The sequence below is a fragment of the Oncorhynchus keta genome, chromosome 19 (genome assembly GCF_023373465.1).
Source record: "Oncorhynchus keta strain PuntledgeMale-10-30-2019 chromosome 19, Oket_V2, whole genome shotgun sequence".
Taxonomy (NCBI): Eukaryota; Metazoa; Chordata; class Actinopteri; order Salmoniformes; family Salmonidae; genus Oncorhynchus; species Oncorhynchus keta.
This window is the reverse complement of record NC_068439.1, coordinates 22,251,404-22,274,812: the sequence shown is the minus strand read 5'-3', so window position 1 is coordinate 22,274,812 and position 23,409 is coordinate 22,251,404. Positions and strand designations below refer to the sequence as shown.

General features: G+C 42.6%; 1 protein-coding gene across 1 annotated transcript in view; it reads right to left on the bottom strand.

Annotated features, from left to right (window-relative positions):
- LOC118397980 (solute carrier family 45 member 4) overlaps positions 1 to 23,023 on the bottom strand; it is an 84,795-nt gene extending 61,772 nt beyond the window's left edge. The window contains exons 1-2 of the mRNA XM_035792864.2: positions 22,883 to 23,023; positions 21,681 to 21,802 (exon numbers count right to left, since the gene is read on the bottom strand). The gene's annotated coding sequence lies outside the window, so the exon portion shown is untranslated. The remainder of the gene's footprint in view (positions 1 to 21,680; positions 21,803 to 22,882) is intronic.
- Between the last annotated feature and the right edge of the window lie 386 nt (positions 23,024 to 23,409).

The following is a 23,409-nucleotide window of genomic DNA, read 5'->3' as shown; positions in this document are numbered from 1 at the left end:
GAACAATGACAAGTGGTACGGCCATGGCTAGAAGACCGGTGACGTCGACCGACGAACGCCGCCCGAACAAGGAGAGGAGCCGACTTCGGAGGTGGTGACAGTTTCTTGGCAATTTCTCGAATGGAATGGCCTTCATTTCTCAGAACAAGAATAGACTGTCGAGTTTCAGAAGAAAGGTCTTCTGACCATTTTGAGCCTGTAATCGAACCGACAAATGCTGATGCTCCAGATACTAAACTAGTCTAAAGAAGGCTAGTATTGCTTCTTTAATCAGGAAAACAGTTTTCAGCTGTGCTAACATAATTGCAAAAGGGTTTTCTAATGATCAATTAGCCTTTTAAAATTATAAACTTGGATTAGCTAACACACCATGTCATTGGAACACAGGAGTGATGGTTGCTGATAGTGGGCCTCTGTACGACCATTGTGACGACCCTCCCACTCGGTCTGCCGTATTCTCTCTTTTTGCTCTTGTTTCCTTATTAGGATGCTGGTGGGCGGAGTTGGGAGGGTCGTCAGCTACATGGGAAACACCTGAGCCCGGGTGTGTCCCAGGATAAATAGACCTCTTCCAGATTCATTGGAGAGACTCTCTCCATGCAGACACCTTCATATATTTTGTTGTGGTATTTTTTGTGGCCATTTGGTTGTTTGCTTTGGCACCTTTCAACACCCCGCATTATCACATGTATGCATGCAAAACACTAATTTACACACACCATTGTTAATTGCATTTAGGTTACCTTAGTTAATACATATAATTTTGTTATTCCTTATCTCCACGTTGTCTCCCTTCTGTTACGGGCTTCGAGACGGTTCGTGACACTATGTAGATATTCCATAAAACAATCTGCCCTTTCCAGCAACAATAGTCATTTACAACGTTAACAAAGTCTACACTGTATTTCTGATCAATTTGACGTTATTTTAATGGCCACAAAAAAAAATGCTTTTCTTTCAAAAACAAAGACATTTCTAAGTGACCCCCAACTTTTGAACGGTAGTGTAGATGTTACAAAAGGTCTGCATTAGTGGCGTGTGGAAGCCAGGAGATGCTAAATGTGCTTACGTTAATAAAAATAAAAATGTAACCTTTATTTTACTAGGCAAGTCAGTTAAGAACAAATTCTTATTTTCAATGACGGCCTAGGAACAGTGGGTTAACTGCCTGTTCAGGGGCAGAACGACAGAGTTCTAATATTATAACCATATAACCGTCTATGTTACCCAACTCAAAACAACAAGTCTAAGGATAAACTGTACAAAACAGACGTTGTAACATGTTCTCTCAGGAAGGGAAATAAGATCAGTGTGATGATAATGTCTTCGGAACAAACACTATATACAGTTGAAGTCAGAAGTTTACAGACACCTTAGTCTTGTACATTTAAACTCAGTTTTTCCACAATTCCTGACATTTAATTATAGTAAAAATCCCTGTCTTAGGTCAGCTAGGATCCCCACTTTATTTTAAGGATGTGAAATGTCAGAATAATAGTAGAGAGAATGATTTATTTCAGCTTTAATTTCTTTCATCACATTCTCAGTGGGTCAGAAGTTTACATACACTCAATTAGCATTTGGTGGCATTACCTTTAAATTGTTTAACTTTGGTCAAACATTTCGGGAAGCCTTCCTCAAGCTTCCCACAATAAGTTGGGTGAATTTTGTTCCATTCCTCCTGACAGAGCTGGTGTAACTGAGTGAGGTTTGTAGGCCTCCTTGCTCGCAAACACGTTTTCAGTTCTGCCCACAAATTTTCTATAGGAATGAGGTCAGGGCTTTGTGATGGCTACTCCAATACCTTGACTTTGTTGCCCTTAAGCCATTTTGCCACAATTTTGGAAGTATGCTTGGGGTCATTGTCCATTTGGAAGACCCATTTGCGACCAAGCTTTAACTTCCTGACTGATGTCTTGAGATGTTGCTTCAATATATCCACATCATTTTTCTTACTCGTGATGGCATCTATTTTGTGAAGTGCAGCAGTCCCTCCTGCAGCAAAGCACCCCCACAACATGAAGCTGTGCTTCACAACATGAAGCACCCCCGTGCTTCACAGTTGGGATGGTGTTCTTCGTCTTGCAAGCATCCCCCTTTTCCCGCCAAACATAACAATGTTCATTATGGCCAAAATGTTATCTTTTTGTTTCATCAGACCAGAGAACATTTCTCCAAAAAGTATGATCTTTGTCCCCATGTGCAGTTGCAAACCGTAGTCTGGCTTTTTAATGGCGGTTTTGGAGCAGTGGCTTCTTCCTTGCGGAGTGGCATTTCAGGTTATATCGATATAGGACTCACTTAACTGTGGATATAGATACTTTTGTAGCTGTTTCTTCCAGCATCTTCACAAGGTCATTTGCTGTTGTTCTGGGATTGATTTGCATTTTTCGCACCAAAGTACGTTCATCGCTAGGAAACAGAACGCATCTCCTTCCTGAGTGTTATGACGGCTGCGTGGTCCCATGGTGTTTATACTTGCGTACTATTGTTTGTACATATGAACGTGGTACCTTCAGACATTTGGAAATTGCTCCCAAGGATGAATCAGACTTCTGGAGGTCTACAATTTCTTTTGAGGTCTTGGGTGATTTCTTTTGATTTTCACATTATGTCAAGCAGAGTTTGAAGGTAGGCCTTGAAATACGTCCACAGGTACACCTCCAATTGACTCAAATAATGTAAATTAGCCTATCACAAGCTTCTAAAGCCATCACACCATTTTCTGGAATTTTCCAAGCTGTTTAAAAGGCACATTCAACTTAGTGTATGTAAACTTCTGACCCACTGGAATTGTGATACAGTGAATTATAAGTGAAATAATCTTTTTTAATCAGTTTGTAAACAATTGTTGAAAAAATGACTTGTGTCATGCACAAAGTAGATGTCCTAACGACTTACCAAAACTATAGTTTGTTAACAAGAAATTTGTGGAGTGGTTGAAAAATGAGTTTTAATGATCCCAACCTAAGTGTATGTAAACTTCCAACTTCCAACTGTTGGCCTACCTGACCTAACCGCAACTCCACCCTCTCTGGATGTTCGTTTGTTTGTGAGTATGTAGGCTATATGTGAGTGTGTGTATATGTGAATGTGTATACACTGTGTACTGCTTGGCTAACCAAAATAGAGGCCCAGATATGGATTACATTGGTGGTGTTGGGAGGCCAGCTGACTGAGTGAGGGCGACAGGCTATCAGGTTTAAATTTGTGCCAACCATGCAGGCACATAAACAACCGCTACCGACAACACCCTGGGAGAGCTGGGCTGTGTGCACGGTGACGCCTTAAGCCAGTGGTCACCAACCTTTTCTGAGCCGAGATCACTTTTTTTCTTTAAAAAATATTACAAAAAAAAAAACATTAATCTCAATACATTATCACTGCATATTGGGTATTCTTAAATTGCCCCACCAATGGTTGTTATTCTCAGACCATTTTAAAATGATATTTAAAAATTTGAGTTATATGATCACATTGGTAATACATAGTATTGCTGGTGAGTCACAGATTTAAATCATTAGCTTTTTTTTTACTGGGCTGATGGTGACTGCATCTGATGGTCAGTCTGCAGATGGAGGGAGGGAGAGGGCGAGCGAGAGAGAGGTTGCCTCTCACCATCCCTCAGCTCTTCCTCCCTCTGCAGACTGACCAAAAAGGGAACACCGTCTTCCAGCTGATGGCAAAACACAAGCCACACTTCATTGTTTCTGACTCATGCACCAATTCATGTTGTTACTCGTATGACCAGAACGTTAAATACTCCTCGATATTAGAAAGACAAGCCATAATAACAATGCAAGCATATCAATACACTTTGTAGCGCGAGTGATTAGCGAGAGGGAGTTAAGGATTATAAAACAGTTGAATAAAGTGTTGACAGTGCTGAATAAAATCCTAAACATGAACTCGTAAAAAAAACAGCTATTTTCTGTAGTCTCTCTAGTCATGGTTTTTAAAAGTTGTGAAATATCACAGTTGAATATCAACTTCAGGCTGTAATCGCTAGCAAAGGTGCTGCAACAAAGTACTGTATAAAGGGTCTGAATAAATTAGCAAAAATCTACCTGTTTTTGCTTTGTCATTTTGGTGTATTGTGTGTAGATTGATGAGGTAAAATAATTGTATTTAATCAATTTTAGAATAAGGCTGTAATGTAACAAAATGTGGAACAAGTCAAGGGGTCTGAATACTTTCCGAATACACTGTATATTATTTTTTAAATCTTAAAAGATTTCCTCGTCCTATTCCCTCGACTGCTAGGTATCTCAAAGCCCTGAGGACGGAGAATCCCAGGGCAGTGTGTAGCTGTGTGTGTACAGTATTCCATCATTCATAACAGTATCCATTTCATTTCGAGCTCAGACAGACAGATCAAATCCCGCCCTGCTTAGAGAAGTGGCAGATCAGAAGAAAAATGTATGGATTTGTTGAGACTCATTGCCCCACTGCAGCCTGATAATACAATAGGACAAAGTGGCAGGGATGAGGATTCAAATCAAATCTATTTTTATTTGTCACATACACATGGTTAGCAGATGTTAATGCGAGTGTAGCGAAATGCTTGTGCTTCTAGTTCCGACAATGCAGTAATAACCAACAAGTAATCTAACTAACAATTCCAAAACTACTGTCTTATACACAGTGTAAGGGGATAAAGAATATGTACATAAAGATATATGAATGAGTGATGGTACAGAGCAGCATAGGCAAGATACAGTAGATGGTATCGAGTACAGTATATACATATGAGATGAGTATGTAAACAAAGTGGCATAGTTAAAGTGGCTAGTGATACATGTATTACATAAGGATGCAGTCGATGATATAGAGTACAGTATATACGTATGCATATGAGATGAATAATGTAGGGTATGTAACATTATATTAGGTAGCATTGTTTAAAGTGGCTAGTGGTATATTTTACATCATTTCCCATCAATTCCCATTATTAAAGTGGCTGGAGTTGAGTCAGTGTCAGTGTGTTGGCAGCAGCCACTCAATGTTAGTGGTGGCTGTTTAACAGTCTGATGGCCTTGAGATAGAAGCTGTTTTTCAGTCTCTCGGTCCCAGCTTTGATGCACCTGTACTGACCTCGCCTTCTGGATGATAGCGGGGTGAACAGGCAGTGGCTCGGGTGGTTGTTGTCCTTGATGATCTTTATGGCCTTCCTGTAACATCAGGTGGTGTAGGTGTCCTGGAGGGCAGGTAGTTTGCCCCCGGTGGTGCGTTGTGCAGACCTCACTACCCTCTGGAGAGCCTTACGGTTGTGGGCGGAGCAGTTGCCGTACCAGGCGGTGATACAGCCCGCCAGGATGCTTTCGATTGTGCATCTGTAGAAGTTTGTGAGTGCTTTTGGTGACAAGCCGAATTTCTTCAGCCTCCTGAGGTTGAAGAGGCGCTGCTGCGCCTTCTTCACGATGCTGTCTGTGTGAGTGGACCAATTCAGTTTGTCTGTGATGTGTATGCCGAGGAACTTAAAACTTACTACCCTCTCCACTACTGTTCCATCGATGTGGATAGGGGGGTGTTCCCTCTGCTGTTTCCTGAAGTCCACAATCATCTCCTTAGTTTTGTTGACATTGAGTGGGAGGTTATTTTCTTGACACCACACTCCGAGGGCCCTCACCTCCTCCCTGTAGGCCGTCTCGTCGTTGTTGGTAATCAAGCCTACCACTGTTGTGTCGTCCGCAAACTTGATGATTGAGTTGGAGAAGTGCGTGGCCACGCAGTCGTGGGTGAACAGGGAGTACAGGAGAGGGCTCAGAACGCACCCTTGTGGGGCCCCAGTGTTGAGGATCAGCGGGGTGGAGATGTTGCCTACCCTCACCACCTGGGGGCGGCCCGTCAGGAAGACCAGTACCCAGTTGCACAGGGCGGGGTCGAGACCCGGGGTCTCGAGCTTGATGACGAGCTTGGAGGGTACTATGGTGTTGAATGCCGAGCTGTAGTCGATGAACAGCATTCTCACATAGGTATTCTTCTTGTCCAGATGGGTTAGGGCAGTGTGCAGTGTGGTTGAGATCGCATCGTCTGTGGACCTATTTGGGCGGTAAGCAAACTGGAGTGGGTCTAGGGTGTCAGGTAGGGTGGAGGTGATATGGTCCTTGACTAGTCTCTCAAAGCACTTCATGATGACGGAAGTGAGTGCTACGGGGCGGTAGTCGTTTAGCTCAGTTACCTTAGCTTTCTTGGGAACAGGAACAATGGTGGCCCTCTTGAAGCATGTGGCAACAGCAGACTGGTATAGGGATTGATTGAATATGTCCGTAAACACACCGGCCAGCTGGTCTGCGCATGCTCTGAGGGCGCGGCTGGGGATGCCGTCTGGGCCTGCAGCCTTGCGAGGGTTAACACGTTTAAATGTTTTACACACCTCGGCTGCAGTGAAGGAGAGTCCGCATGTTTTCGTTGCAGGCCGTGTCAGTGGCACTGTATTGTTCTCAAAGCGGGCAAAAAAGTTATTTAGTCTGCCTGGGAGCAAGACATCCTGGTCCGTGACTGGGCTGGTTTTCTACTTGTAGTCCGTGATTGACTGTAGACTCTGCCACATACCTCTTGTGTCTGAGCCGTTGAATTGAGATTCTACTTTGTCTCTATACTGACGCTTCGCTTGTTTGATAGCCTTGCGGAGGGAATAGCTGCACTGTTTGTATTCGGTCATGTTACCAGTCACCTTGCCCTGATTAAAAGCAGTGGTTCGCGCTTTCAGTTTCACGCGAATGCTGCCATCAATCCACGGTTTCTGGTTAGGGAATGTTTTAATCGTTGCTATGGGAACGACATCTTCAATGCACGTTCTAATGAACTCGCACACCGAATCAGCGTATTCGTCAATATTGTTATCTGACGCAATACAAAACATATCCCAGTCCACGTGATGGAAGCAGTCTTGAAGTGTGGAATCAGCTTGGTCGGACCAGCGTTGGACAGACCTCAGCGTGGGAGCTTCTTGTTTTAGTTTCTGTCTGTAGGCAGGGATCAACAAAATGGAGTCGTGGTCAGCTTTTCTGAAAGGAGGGCGGGGCAGGGCCTTATATGCGTCGCGGAAGTTAGAGTAACAATGATCCAAGGTTTTTCCAGCCCTTGTTGCGCAATCGATATGCTGATACAATTTAGGGAGTCTTGTTTTCAGATGAGCCTTGTTAAAATCCCCAGCTACAATGAATGCAGCCTCAGGATGTATGGATTCCAGTTTGCGAGAGTCAAATAAATAATAAATAATAATAAAATAAAAAAAGAGTCAAATAAAGTTCGTTCAGAGCCATCGATGTGTCTGCTTGGGGGGGAATATATACGGCTGTGATTATAATCGAAGAGAATTCTCTTGGTAGATAATGCGGTCGACATTTGATTGTGAGGAATTCTAAATCAGGTGAACAGAAGGATTTGAGTTCCTGTATGTTTCTTTGATCACAGCACGTCTCGTTAGCCATAAGGCATAGGCCCCAGCCCCTCTTCTTACCAGAAAGATGTTTGTTTCTGTCGGCGCGATGCGTGGAGAAACCCGCTGGCTGCACCGCCTCCGATAGAGTCTCTCCAGTGAGCCATGTTTCCGTGAAGCAAAGAACATTACAGTCTCTGATGTTCCTCTGGAATGCTACCCTTGCTCGGATTTCAGCAACCTTGTTGTCAAGAGACTGGACATTGGCGAGAAGAATGCTAGGGAGTGGTGCACGCTGGTCAGACTCTCCGGAGTCTGACCAGAAGACCGCCTCGTTTCCCTCTTTTACGGAGTCGTTTTTTGGGGGGGGGTCGCCGGCTGGGATCCATTCCGTTGTCCTGGTTGAAAGGCAGAACACAGGATCCGTGTCGCAAAAATCATATTCTTGGTCGTACTGATGGTGAGTTGACTCTGATCTTATAATCAGTAGTTCTTCGACTGTATGTAATGAAACCTAAGATGACCTGGGGTACTAATGTAAGAAATAACACGTAAAAAAACAAAACTGCATAGTTTCCTAGGAACGCGAAGCGAGGCGGCCATCTCTGTTGGCGCCGGAAGTCATATTGTGTGTGTGTGTATGTGTATAGCACTTCTGCAGCAGAGGGAGAGTGTGTAAGGCCGGGACAGAAGGCATATGTGAACAGGGTGTATGACAAATCCCCCTCAAACACACACACACACACTCACCTGAACACACTTTCTCTCAATCCCACATCTATGGCCATACACACACCCATGTGCGGAGACTCTTCACGCACACAGCCACAATGTGCTATGTAGATCACCACATCAGCAGGTTTACCAGCTTGAGGTCTGACCACAGCAACAACCCTGCCTTGTGATGTATAATGGTGGCATTACCTTACAGAAAGCAGTGGAAGAAACTGCTGCGTCAACAATCCAGACATTTTGAGCTGTAAACAAGGGAGGCCAGTTCATTTGTAAGACAACAAAAAAAATGAAGCACATTTCCAAGTCAAGTGTTAGTAATTTATGCAGGTATGCCGGTGCTACCAAAGAGCGCTGTGGGAATGGTGTGCTTGTCTGAGTAAATGGACAGGCTACTAGAAGTCTTGAAAAATAGGGCAGAAGTCAGCAACACCCAATAATGGACTGCAACTATGATATTTGTCAGAGGTCCATTCTTGGGACTTGTTGTCCTTCTCCAAATGTTTTTGGTAAACACAACATTCTCTGCTTTGAGTGGCATATTTTGAGTAACTTGCGTAACAGAGCATGCTTTTCTAGATAGGGAGGTGGTGACAGGATGAAATGTCAAAACGTACAAAACTATGGTTACAGCAGCTAAACAACACATGCTCCAGGGCATTTTGGCTGTTCAATGTCAAATGTGTGAGGTCATGCTATGCAAAGTCATCAGCTGTAAGGATTAGAGTGGACCTATGACCTATCTTGGATACTAACCATACTGTTCCACTCTGTGTTGTAGGCCTATGTAGCCAACAACATGGCTGAGACGGCATGGAGCCTGACTGCCAAGTCAATTACCTATTCTCTTGTTGTGGCAAGGTACGAGGCAGCTTACAGGACAACTATTATAAGGCTATCATCCCTAGCTTTATATTTAGCAGACGGACGCTGGCCACCCTAATTCCATGTGGGCCTCCTCTGCCTGCCCGTCCTTCTTCTAGCTTGTCAGCACCTCACTAAGCACAGCTAGCTAGGCCTATACAATCATGAGGGTCATATCGTGGCCTTTCCTAGAAGGCCTTTCGTCTTTGGAAAATAGGTGGTGTTACCATGTATTTCCGAGTCTTACTTTAAGAGGGAAGACTACATTCTTTCAGTGGATGATACAGCATTGCTGAATGCCTCCCTGGGGTGTTGGTCAGGGCAGCTCGTTGAGTCCCTCATCAAAATGGTTCACAAATCATCCTCTAGCCTTATTCTCAGTTTCCCCTCGAAGGAAACCAAGTCATAAACATTAATCTTGCAATGTCAGCCTACATCTTGTAATGCACAAATCAATTGAAGGAAAAGAGGAATTGAGGCCTGGTCAGGGTATTTGATACCCTTAGGGGTGTGTACCTAAGTGTGATCAACCACAGCTGAAAGAAAGGCCCTGAAGCAAAATGAGAGGGAGATTCAAAGACCACAGAAATAACAAGTGGGAAAACAACAGAGAAAATACATTTCATAGATCCCTCTCATTGGTGCAATGCCACTTATCTTGATTAAGACCACAGTAGATTCTCACACCACCGCAACAATTAACTCAAAACAATCCAACGGCAAACCTGCTACACCACAGTCTTTTGGTTCAGAAAGGAAACAGCCCTGACCTTCACGTTACACATGCATGCAGTGATCAATTGCACTGAAACGTAAAAACAAGCAGGCGTGCCAGGCTCATTCAAGGAGATGCAGCAGTCTTTCCATGACAACGTAACAACCACGTCCCCAAAAAAACACCACGAGTTAGGCTGGGCGAGGCCTAAGCCTAACGAGGACAGAATATTCTGGACAGCGTGCATGAATAGCACCCCATGGTTTGCTCTGATAGCTATTGATACACACACCTGCACTTCTGATAAAGGTCAAACCAAAACCTCCAGCTCAGCATTGGCTTGACCTAACGGACACACATGCATGAACACACACTAGCATCTGCCGAGTCCCCAATGACCAGATGTTTTGGTTGAGGGGAAATGGAAAGAGCCTGTAGCTAGGTTTCCATCCAATTGGTGACAGAATGTATGCGAATATTCGAGAAATATGCGCATTTTCCCACCCGTGGTATGTTTCCACCAAATGGACTTGTTCCAGATAAAAATCAGTGCGTAATGAAGTTGTGCACACAAAATATAACTTTCCACTTAAGCTTTCAAGAACCAAATAAAGATTTAAGTTCAATGTGTTTCCATCACATTTTCAACTCTACCGATAATTTTGTCATAAAAACTGTTGCGTTAAATAGCTAAATGTGCCTCCTGTGGCCTTGGCACCTGCGCTCTAGCTAACAGCTCAAAGATACAGTGCGGGTAGGTTGTGCGGGTTGTCTAGTCCAGTGGTTCCCAAACTGTGGGGCGGTAGCCCAGCTTTGAACTTACTCTTGAAAGTTGTAATAGTAGAATGCACAAGATGCAACTTCGACATTGGGTGGTGCATCAGTTCCTCTTGTCATGTTAGTCATTGCAGACCTGTGTTCGAATACTCATAACCGTACTATTTGTGATGTGAATTGAGTATGTAGTATGCTTATTGGTCATAGTATGGATATAGTTAGTATGCCAAAAGTTCCCAGATGTCATACTAAATTCGCCAAAATACAAAGTACACATGCAGTGGACACTATTTCCCTGCTTATATGGCCCATAATGCAATTCTTCAGAAAATGGGCGTGGCTTCGTAACTTTTCAGATTTGAAGAAAATGGCAGAAAATATGCAGCCGAAGTCCGACGAGAGCAGATACAAATTCATTGCTTTAACTAACTATGATAAATGTTAAGAAAATGCTGAGCAAAGTATTAAAGTAATAACTTTTCAAATAAGTTACGTTCCACGTTATGTTGGCTGACAATTTGTTAGCTACGCTATCCTTACAAACCACATAGCTTTACAGCAGTATGTACTTTACTGGTACGTTAGCTAGTTACCTATGCATCGAACTTGCCAGGCAAGATATTAACTATCTGCTAACTACCCAACATTTATTGACTTGACTATTCACATCCTTCTTAGCTAAGTGGTATAGTTGTTGTGCATTTCAAATGGACATGGTTAATTATGTATCTACTCAGATTTCAAAGCACCTGTTGAATATGGCCAGTGTCAGTAAACGTTAGCGAATTCTCTTTTTAAAGTGTGATATAAATTGTTGCCAGCAGGACAGATACCAACGCTCTGGATAACATGAAAACAACCTAACCAGCATGAGTAAAATGGTCAGAGTTAAGTGTTCTATAATTTGTGTCCGGAAGTAGCTAGCCAACGTTAGTCAGTTAGCTTGGGTGCTCGACTGCCGTTGAACGCTTGGCACAACCCTACTCCTCTGCCAGAGCGTCCAGTGTGCTCTCTGAATGAGTGGTGAGTCAATCACCACCTTCCGGAGACACCTGAAACCCCACCTCTTTAAGGAATACCTAGGATAGGATAAAGTAATCCTTCTCACCCCCCCCCCTTAAAAGATTTAGATGCACTATTGTAAAGTGGCTGTTCCACTGGATGTCATAAGGTGAATGCACCAATTTGTAAGTCGCTCTGGATAAGAACGTCTGCTAAATGACTTAAATGTAATGTAATGTAAATGTGAATGCTCCGAGAGCGGAATGCTCTGAATTTACCAATGGACAATCTGACAACGCTCTGAATTTACCAATGGACGATCTGACAACGCTCTGAATTTACGAATGGACAATGTGACAACGCTCTGGATTTACGAATGGACAATGTGACAACGCTCTGGATTTACGAATGGACAATCTGACAACGCTCTGGATTTACGAATGGACAATCTGACAACGCTCTGAATTTACGAATGGACAATCTGACAACGCTCTGAATTTACGAATGGACGATCTGACAACGCTCTGGATTTACGAATGGACGATCTGACAACGCTCTGGATTTACGAATGGACAATCTGACAACGCTCTGGATTTACGAATGGACAATCTGACAACGCTCTGGATTTACGAATGGACAATCTGACAACGCTCTGGATTTACGAATGGACAATCTGACAACGCTCTGGATTTACGAATGGACAATCTGACAACGCTCTGGATTTACGAATGGACAATCTGACAACGCTCTGAATTTACCAATGGACGATCTGACAACGCTCTGAATTTACGAATGGACAATCTGGCAACGCTCTGGATTTACGAATGGACAATCTGACAACGCTCTGAATTTACAAACGCCCATAGCGCACTCTGGCACTCCAGATTGAATTTACAAACACCTGAAATTAGAAAATGTTTAGCTAGTAATTTGTTTTGCTAACAAACTAGCAAGAGGTTGCATAGCAACAGCATCAACGTCCAGTAGACAGGAGAAGCTCTAGTATGCTCATCTGAAAGGTTACCATTCGTTTACAGTATACTAAAATGAGCTAATAGTATGTAGTATATACACTCATAAGTATGTAGTAGTCAATATGGGTATTCAAACACAGCTTAAGTATTTTTAGCCCATAGATTCTTTTGTCACTCAAATATCACATGAATACAAATTAGACATGGCAAAATGTATAAAATGAGCTTTAAAACTGCTAAATGTTCTTTGCACCCCATGACAAAATGTGTAGAATTGTAGGAAATGAGCTTTAAAACATGTAGAATTAGACAAGAGGGGTGGGAACAGTTTGTGTCAAGAACAGTGCTTGTGACCATAGAAATAGACGTGGTGTGTGTGCACTCGTACAAAGTGGAAGGGGGGCCCTGAGTGAAAAAGTTTGGGATCCCCTGGTCTAATCTACATGATGAGATTATTATGGATAAGAGCGAGAATATTTTTTTAATTTGTCAAGCATCTATCATCATCATCATCACCAGAATAAGACCCTCAATATTTATTGGAAAGGAGCATCAAGCTCATCACCGTGCACTTTCACCACCCTGCAAAGTTCATCATAACTTATTTCATCTGTAGCCTAGTAAACTTCATGGTTTCCCCGAGTCGTAGTGGGAGGACCACATACTATATCATCGCATGACTCCAAATTTACTCTGAAATGTTGTTTATTATATAAATATTTGCGCATAAAGGTGTTTCCACCGCCATTTCTCACATAACTCATTTTACCGACACAAAAAGATGCCACCATGTCGAACGAATAAATTATTTGTATTGCTTGCAGGCTAACATACAGCCACCTGCAAGCAATACAGGAACAGCTTGGAGTGAAAAGGAAAAGGCTTAAGAAAGACGTTTCCACCAGATGGAACAGTACTTTAAATGATGGAGATCCTGCTGGAACAAAAACGAGTGCTTGGCGTGTACGCAGCCGACTAGGAGTTACCTGCAACAACCATTACAAACCAGTGGATTCTCATTGAAAACATGAGCACACTCCATTGAACAACTGGAGAAATAAGCTCTTCAACTGCGTCTGCAGCAGACGTGATACCCTCTGTCATGGTATTGAAACGCCTGCCCAACAAAACTGCCCACACAGGCCGTGGGGTTAAAACTTACAAAAGTACACTAGAGAGAATTCCACCGAATCGCTTGTTCACAGTGTCTCGTAAAGTACTTTGCAAGTTAACCCCATGGTCTGTGTCGGCAGTCTTGTTGAGCAGGCGTTTCAATGCCATGACAGAGGGTATCATGTCTCCTGCAGACGCTAGGTACAAGGACCGCTACTTCGATGCAGACAAGAAACAGGGTTTAGGTGAAATGTTACAGAGACAGCTGGACAAGATGGAAACGGACACAGTGACAGTGCGCACCGGGGAAGAGAGGCCACAGACAGACAGGGCTGAAACACTTCTTGACATGTATGATGAAATCCTGGTTGAGAATGAAACAACTGAACAACGAAACAGCACAGCAAATAAGTAAGTGAAAGAAATAGGTTGAGATTATGTTTTACTGGCAATGGGGCCATACATAAATTCCAACAAAATACATTTTTGGTCTGTGTGTGTGTGTGAGAGAGAGAAGAGTTGTATTTTTAATTTTCTGTTACTACATCGGCCAACATTTGCCAATGTTGATCTATGCCTAATGATCATTTGGAATGCAAGAATATCGCAAAATGTTGTATCCCCCCAGCCCTTATTTGCAGATCCTAGGATACCTGACAGAACCTACCAGGAATGAAGATGCACTTCGATACTGGAGAAGTAACAAGCACCGTTTCCCCATCCTAGCTAAAGCTGTGCACAAGTATCTTGGTTCTCCCTCTACTAGTGTGGACAGTGAGCGCCTTTTCAGTGCAGATTCACACATTGTAGACGAAAAAAGAAACAGACTCTTGTGACAAAGCCGAGCAGGTCCTCTTTGTGAAGAAAAACCTCCCCCAAATGTTAAAATTGTAAATGGGCAGTCATATTGTAACCCAGCCATCTAAAGGCACTGGAAAAATTGACTAAGCCCAGTGGCTTTTCTGTTGTTCATTCATGCCTGGTATAATAAGTCAAGATTTTCATTTAATTTAAAACAAAGCAGTTGTGTTTTTTTATTTGTTTATTTCCTAAATGAAAGATGAGATGTGTTGTAAATTGCTCTCATTTTACTTGTTGAGCACATTTGAAAAGTTGAAGCCATTTATAGCAGTTTATGACAGCCTAGAGACAGTTTATGACAGCCTAGAGATAGTACTTTTATCAAGCAGTTAAAGCTAAAATTATTAACTGCATTTTAGTTTCAAACAATATTTCTTTCAAAACATTTGGAAGTTTCTCCATCCAGTCAAGATTGGATAGTAAGAAGAGCCACCAACAACTTAACCATCTTTGTAATACGGTGCAGCTAAAATATGTTTCTGGTGCGATAAAATACATTCAAGTTTTTAAACAATATGTTCCTAACTGAACAAATTACACTTTATTTCAACTATTTAACTGCACTAGAACGCTTAAAAGGCTGCTATAAAATGTCAAATATCGGTATCGGGTTTTTTTTTTGGCAAGGAAAATATCAGAATCGGCCAAAAATGTAATATCGGTACTCCATATTACCTCCTCCTCCATTAAACAGTGCAGAGGAGAACCTCACGACAGTTTTGTTTCTTCTCGTCAAGACCAGTATGTAGGGGGATCTACTTTCAGGCGTTTATTTGACTCCTGCTAAGTTAGGTTACGTATACACAGACGTGGGAATCAACTGCAGCCTGTGTATTGAAACAGCTACTAGCTACTTACAACAACAAATACAACGGCCCGGCAGGAGTCTCACATAGCCTGCCTTCAAAATCAACATGTCATTGACATAGTGGGACTATAGATTCTTCAAATCAAAATATTTTATATACACAGTATATAAAACTCTACCAAACATCAGGAACACCTTCCTAATATGGAGTTGTACACCCCCCCTTTTGCCCTCAGAACAACCTCAATTTGTCGTGGCGTGGACACTACAACGTGTGGAAAGCGTTCCATAGTTATGCTGGCCCATTTTGACTCCAATGCTTCCCACAGTTGTGTCAAGTTGGCTGGATGTCCTTTGAGTGATAGACCATTCTTGATACACACGGGAAACTGCTGAGTGTGAAAAAACCAGCAGCGTTGCAGTTCTTGGCACAAACCAGTGCGCCTGGCACCTACTACCATATCCCGTTGAAAGGCACTTAAATATTTTGTCTTGCCCATTCACCATCTGTATGGCACACATACACAATCCATGTCTCAAGGCTTAAATATGCTTCTTTAAAATGTCTCCTCCCCTTCATCTACACTGATATGTGAAGTGTATTTACCAGGTTACATCAATAAGGGATCATAGCTTTCACCTGGAGTCACCTGGTTAGTCTATGTCATGGAAAGAGCAGGTGTTCCTAAAGTTTTATATGCTCAGCGTAGAGTAAGACTATTAAGATTAACACTAAAGTGGTGTTACTGCATGTAACTTCCCATCTCATGCTGGCTATTTGGTATGGTGAAAGGTACCTTAACTGGTTTTCCCAGAGCCTGGTGCTGACAACAACTTCTGGAACTTCAGCTACAGATAACCCTTTTCCCCTATGCTAATACCCTCTGCGCTACTTAATCCCAGTTGTCCAGACATGCTCTACACAGGACAACACCTATCCAATTCTAGCCTGTTGAAGTCCAGAGTGTTACATAATGGCTGACAAACAGACTAGGTACACTGTAATAAGTACAGTAGGTGCAACCAGGAAACAAGATAGATACAGAGCTCTAGAAGTTAGATTCATAGATTGTGACTATTTGTCTGAGGAGGTTGAAATAACAGCATATTTAAACCAATATCATATTTTTTTATAAACTCCCTCTGAACAAGAATATGTTTTAAAAAATATCATGCAGCTAATATATATGGCGACAGGTGGTTAGTGGTTAGAGCTTTGGGTCAGTAACCGGAAGGTTGCTGGATTGAATCCCCGAGCTGACAAGGTAAAAATCTGTCATTCTGCCCCTGAGCAAGGCAGTTAACCCACTGTTCCCCGGGCACCGAAGACGTGGATGTCGATTAAGGCCGCCCCCCGCACCTTTCTGATTCAGAGGGGTTGGGTTAAATGCGGAAGACACATTTCAGTTGAATACATTCAGTTGGACAACTGACTAGGTATCCTCTTTCCCTTATATAACATACATGTATATATGGCAATTATTAGACACCCCTATATAAAGCAACCTAAAGTCGTATGGGTGGTCCTGGGAATTGAACCCACTATCCTGGCATTTATTTTATTATTGAAGAACAAGTGATCGGCAACAATAGAGATAAAAACAAATCAAAACCAAAAACGGTGTGCAGGTGTGGTTGGAAGCCCATGGGCTTATAGGATAACCACACCACAAAAACTGTATACAATACATGCTCTCCTAACTGAGTTACAGTAAATATAATGCTCTACCAACTGAGTTACAGTAAATCTAATGCTCTACCAACTGAGTTACAGTAAATCTAATGCTCTACCAACTGAGTTACAGTAAATCTAATGCTCTACCAACTGAGTTACAGTAAATCTAATGCTCTACCAACTGAGTTACAGTAAATCTAATGCTCTACCAACTGAGTTACAGTAAATCTAATGCTCTACCCACTGAGTTACAGTAAATCTAATGCTCTACCCACTGAGTTACAGTAAATCTAATGCTCTACCAACTGAGTTACAGTAAATCTAATGCTCTACCAACTGAGTTACAGTAAATCTAATGCTCTACCAACTGAGTTACAGTAAATCTAATGCTCTACCAACTGAGTTACAGTAAATCTTAATACCAGAAGAGAAATGCAACCGAGATCAGGTTATTAGAAAACCAAGCCCACGGATCACTAAATAAACACAAATGTTGACTTCCATCCTCAGTTGACATTGCAGGAGACAGCTGGCAAAGCTGTGAGTGGTAAGGCAGGAAAGAGATTAGTAAAATCCATATTTAATTTCTTAAAATCAGTCCTCAGAGTATGCTGCCCTGGTGCTCCCCGTGACAATGTTCCGTGACAGATCCATGTCAAACCTGGCAGACATCACACTCAGGTGCATGACGATTATATCTCCATGCTCAGATGTCTGTGTGAAAACTGTCATCTTCACATCCTATCTATTCCTCTAAACCATGGACAGTTGACAATGCTCAACACAACAATAATTATTGTTATCCTATCTCACTAACAATTGTACATTCAACTGAATTACAAAGCAAAACCAGTATCTTGAAAATCATCCATTCATCACTAAATGAACAGTGACCCACCTGTGTGGAAAGATGGTGGCGTCACATCTCATCTCAACCGCATCCAAACAGATCTGGCTCAGTCATTTCCAAACACTACAAGGGAGCCTTTCTGCCAACCAAACCAGCCACAGTGCATGTGTGTTGTCTGGGAGGAGAAGTCCGTCCTCAGTCCCTAGCTGGCTGCTGCCTTAATGTTGTTCTATTACTGCCAAGTCCTGTCACCCAAGCTTCTGAGAGACCTACCTGGGTTGGAGAAACTGTTTATGGGAGGGAGGGAATGGAAAGGAGGGGATACAGGAGAGGAGGGGGCAAAACCTCCCACTTCTCTCATTACAAAAGGGGCATGAGAGAAGAAAAGCTGCCAGTATCTGAATGGTTTATCATCAACAATACTCAGGTATCACCAGACACAACAAAGAAAACCAACTGGGCCCTGTCAATAGTTTCTTGTTTGGAGGGGCCTCCCTAGCTACTCAGTGTGAAGAGAGGACCTATACCTATTGTACAGTTCTGTAGTACACAGCACAGGTGGCATCACACTTGGGGAGGCCAGCCTCACAGTAATGGATGGAATTAAATGGTTTCAAACACATTGTTTCCATGTGTTTGACACCAGTCCATTCCAAACAGTATTATGAGCCGTCTTCCCCTCAGCAGCCTCCTGTGGTACAGGTAGACGGACGGCTCAAACATGAGTGAAATAGCTGAAAAACATCACAGCCCTGAGTACCAGAGAACATGAATCAAGGTTGAGCTCAGATAGGAACAACGCAAAATGCACTCTCTCCTCTCAGACTTTCACACTCAGTTGAGGCAGAATCCTCCTGCTGCAGGGCAGGCTCCATAGAAGGAGCTGGACTGGCTGAGTTTGTGTTGTGATGCAGTAACATAACTACAGCTTTGGCCATCTTATGAGCAGGCAGCAGCAGTGTGAAGGGGTGGAGAGAGGGAAAAGCGAGCACATTGAGAGAGAGAGAGAGAGAGAGAGAGAGAGAGAGAGAGAGAGAGAGAGAGAGAGAGAGAAAGGAGAAAAGATGGTGAAACTGAGGCTCGTCCTGAAAGGGCTCCTTCACTGTGACCTAGTCTATTATTAGCAGGCGTTGTGCATTATTGAGAGGTCCTTTAAATATCATTAGAGGAGCACCCAGCCAGGAAGGCAGCCCAGGGATCAGGCAGAGCCTCTGCTCTGTAGAGACGCCTGCTAACTTGTCATATGCAGAGGAAAGGAGAAAGCAATGTCATTTATCACGTGCACACAATGTGGAATAAACAAAACACACCAACACAATTGTGAAGAGGGCACAGCAATGCCTCCCCCAGGAGGCTGAAAATATTTGGCATGGGCCCTCAGATCCTCAAAAAGTTCTACAGCTGCACCATAGAGAGCATGTAGACGGACTGAATCAAGGCTTGGTATGGCAACTGCTCGGCATCTGGGTAGTGCGTACGGCCCAGTACATCACTGGGGCTAAGCTCCCTGTCATCCAGGACTTCAACACCACGCGGTGTCAGAGGGAGGCCCTAAAAATTGTCAAAGAATCCAGCCACCCTAGTCATAGACTGTTCTCTCTGCTACCAAAAGGGCAAGCGGTGGTGGAGAACCAAGTCTGGGACCAAGAGGCTCCTGAACAGCTTCTACCCCAAAACCATAAGACTGCTAAACAGTTCATCAAATGGCTACCTGTATTTTCTGCTTTTCATCCCCTAGCTACATGTACATAGCACTTCAATCAATCACCTAACCAAACCTACATGTACATATTACCTCAATCAATCACCCCAACTACCTCATACCCCAGTACACTGACTTGGAACTGGTACTCCTTGTATATAGCCTATATATAGCCTCGTTATTGTTATTTTGGTATGTAACTATTTTCTTACCTGGTTTGATTCCAGGCTGTATCACAACCGGCCGTGATTGGGAGTCCCATAGGGCGGCGCACAATTGGCCCAGCGTCGTCCGGGTTTGGCCGGTGTAGGCAGTCATTGTAAATAAGAATTTGTTCTTAACTGACTTGCCTAGTTAAATAAAGGCTCAATTTAAAAAATGTTTTGGTGCCTGTGACCAATAAAATGTGATTTGATCTCTGTGGCAATGCCTCAACTCATGTTGAATTTGAATACTTGTTCATCTGTCAAACTCATCAAAACTGACTATGGTGTATAAACCTCAAATGTTTATCTAGACCTCGAAGCCAGTTCCACTGCTTTTTATTATCATCTTCCTCTAATCAGGGAGTGATTTAGACCTGGGAAACCAGGTGGGTGCAATTATGCATTTTCATCAGGTAGAACAGAAAATCAGCAGTAGTCTGGACATCGTAGGGTAAGATTTGAATACCCCTGGCCTATAACATGGTCTATAATAACTATATACCTAGTTTTATAATAACTATTACAGACCAAGGTCTATAACTACTGTGTGACAATACCACTTGCAAACAGTACAAAGCATGACACTCAATGAAGCAGTTGCCATGGCAGACAGGACAGAGCAGGAGCATAGTGTAGCTGCCCTCTGCATTAGAACCAGGGCTATTATTAAACCTCAGTGGCATCATACTGCATGCATGTTATCTGATATCGATTTAGATATCGAATGTGCTCGAGCTCCAACAATGTGGCTGCCTGGCCGGAAGTCAGATCTGCTCTCTCTCAGCCGTCACTGTGACATGAACAGTAAACAAAATGATTTTGTTTTTTGCCTGACTTTAATCCAATATTCTATTGTGGTTGAACAACATCCCCTATAAGGCCTACTGAGCCTAGAGTGGACTAGAATGACGTCACACAACTTCACAAGAGAAAGCCGACAAGGATAAAAGAAGACTGTTGAGAAGAACTCAGACCACACTGCACAAATAGACTGTGTAATTCAAGACACACAGTGTCCTGTACTTGGAAGCTCTGTCGGGATCTCAGTGAGGAGGGTGGGGTTATCTGTGGTGCACCACCATATCTTTGTTCATGACAAAGCTGGGATTCACACTGAAGTGTGTGTTATGATGTCAGGATGACACGCACAACAACACTGACCTGATACTGTCATAATTATGATTCTTATAATAATTATAATATTGTAATCACGACATGCCTGTAATATCTGATGTCGTTCCACATCAAACAAGTAGTCAAATATTCCAAATATAGGCCTAGGGCTACTTTTCCAAAACTCACTGTCAATGTATGAATCTGATCAAATTATATAGTCACACCCTTAAATCAAAGGAATTAGGCCTTGTCTGAAGCAAACTACCAAAGACAACATAAGATAGCCAAAACTGAAATGTAGAATTGTTTTTAAGAGCTGTGTTTCACCCATTTAAGGTGATTTCACAAGCCTCAGCATGGAGCAGTCAGCCAGAAAGTTTTAATCAGCAGTTGTAAGCTGCAATAAGAAACACAGAGCCGGAGGGACAAGTTGTGTGTGAGTGCAGTCCAGTGATCTTTGGGGTTATGAAAGGAAGAACATTTCAACTTTAGTAGCCTATGCTCCAATTTAACCTTTCTGTTTTGTGTCGTAGTTTGCTTTATTCAGGGGTGTTGACGCAACATAGACAGTCTGCAACTAATAAGAACAAGGGTCTGTGGTTCCCCATCTCTCTGCTGCGTTTTGAGACCGACTGCTGAGCCAGTGGGACTGTTTAGTGATCAATACCATTAATGGGAAGTAAAGGTGTTCTCTTCATGACTAGCGTCCACACACAGTCACGAGCTGAAACCAGGTCGGACCAGATTAGCGCTCAGGAGAGTGTCTGAAAGGGTGTTTGTAGGTGTGTAGGTGTGTGTGTGTGTGTGTGTGTGTGTGTGTGTATCTACATGGTCTACATCTTGTATCTACCCTAAATCATCTAAAAATAAATTACTTATAAAAACATCCAGACAGACTCACCAAAAAGGCCTTAAAAGCTTCATACAGTAACCTCTGCAGATGACTGCATGCAACAGCAGTTGTTCCAAAGACGTTGTGCGCCTCGTCCTTTTGGAAAAGAGGAGCAGCTGTCTTCTTGGCACCTGCAAAAGACAAATTATCCACAGTGGCAAGGTTAGCTAACACACATTTCAGGAAAGCAAAGTGAAAAGCAAAGAGCACCTGGTGCACCACCACCCTTGGGGCACTTGGGTAATCCTCATAAGAGATAAACATACCACAGGCCCTCTCTACCCTTCTGGTTTGCATCTCACGCAGCAAAGAGCGATTTACATCAGATTTGAATATAAACCACTTCCCTGACATGAACCTGGTCTCTGCAGTAAATACAGAGACACATGATATCGACTCACATTCAGTTACGCTGAAGAGTAAAAGCTAGCGATACCACTGTATTTCGACAAACACACTTGGTTGCTATTACTGTATTATTAACTATGAAAATGGCTATGTACTTTGCTAATAAATTGCTTCAAACCTCCTGACACATGCATCATGCTAAATTGATTGATTGCATAACATAATTTCAACCAAAATAATGGCCAGCAAACCATTTTTTCTGGTGCATCTTTGTATTAATTCCATGCCAAAACATTACTCTCAATTTCAAATTATATTCTTAATGTATGAAAAAAAACTTTTGCAAATGAAAAACATTGCCTTTACGTTTCACAGGCGCACCGGACCTGTACAGTTGAAATAGATGCCACCGTAGAAAAGAGTAACAGGTCTCGTGGAATAATGAACAAGTTCTTTTGAAATAACTACATGAAAAGGTTAACATGACAATTTGTAATTGCAACTGCCCAATTATGCAACCTACCCTCTAGTGCTACTGTCAAGAGCATCCATCGTCAACAGTTGCACGAGCACTCAAATGTGGGATCGCTGTGTTAAGCCCGCTGTCTATTCAATATTATCAACAAACTTGAGGTCGTCAGTTCATTCTAGTACAGTGTAGTAATAATACTACTACATATGGAAACGCGTTTATTATAGCCTACCACGGAACTTGCAGGCATTTCGATGTTGCTTTTTACACAAGTGCATAACATAGCTGACGGTTAGTCGAGCGAAACCTTCTGATGCAGCAAGCAAACTGAGATGCTTAGTAACTTGAGCTGGTAAATAATGTCATCTGTTAAAACATGCACTATGCTTACCCAGTTATCGGTATCTCTTTCCTTCGTTCGTTACTGTTGTGATATAATGTTTACGTCCACTCGAAAGGTATTTTTATATTGGTGCATCGACTGGATCCTCTGGGACGTCTTGCAGTCAAGCCACAGCTTTAAAGGAATATCTGTCGGAAATAAGCTTACAGCCAGCTTCCGCTGACGGGATGAGTGATTTGCATAAAGGGCTGGGGTTTTCGATTTAAAGGAGAAAATAAAAACATAGTGGGCGTTATCGCACGTTATTTGCATATGCATGAATGTACTCTGTACTCTGTACTTGCATTAACAGTCTAAATAATATAACATTCTTAATAACACTTTTAGTAATTTGTTATGAACATCATTTTTTTTACCCCTATTTTACCAGGTAAATTGACCGAGACACATTCTCATTTATGGCAATGAACTGGGGAATGGTTACAGGGGAGAAGATGATTAGGTGGCCATGATGGTACGATGGCCAGATTGGGAATTTAGCCAGAACAACAGGTTAACAGCCCTACTCTCTGTTC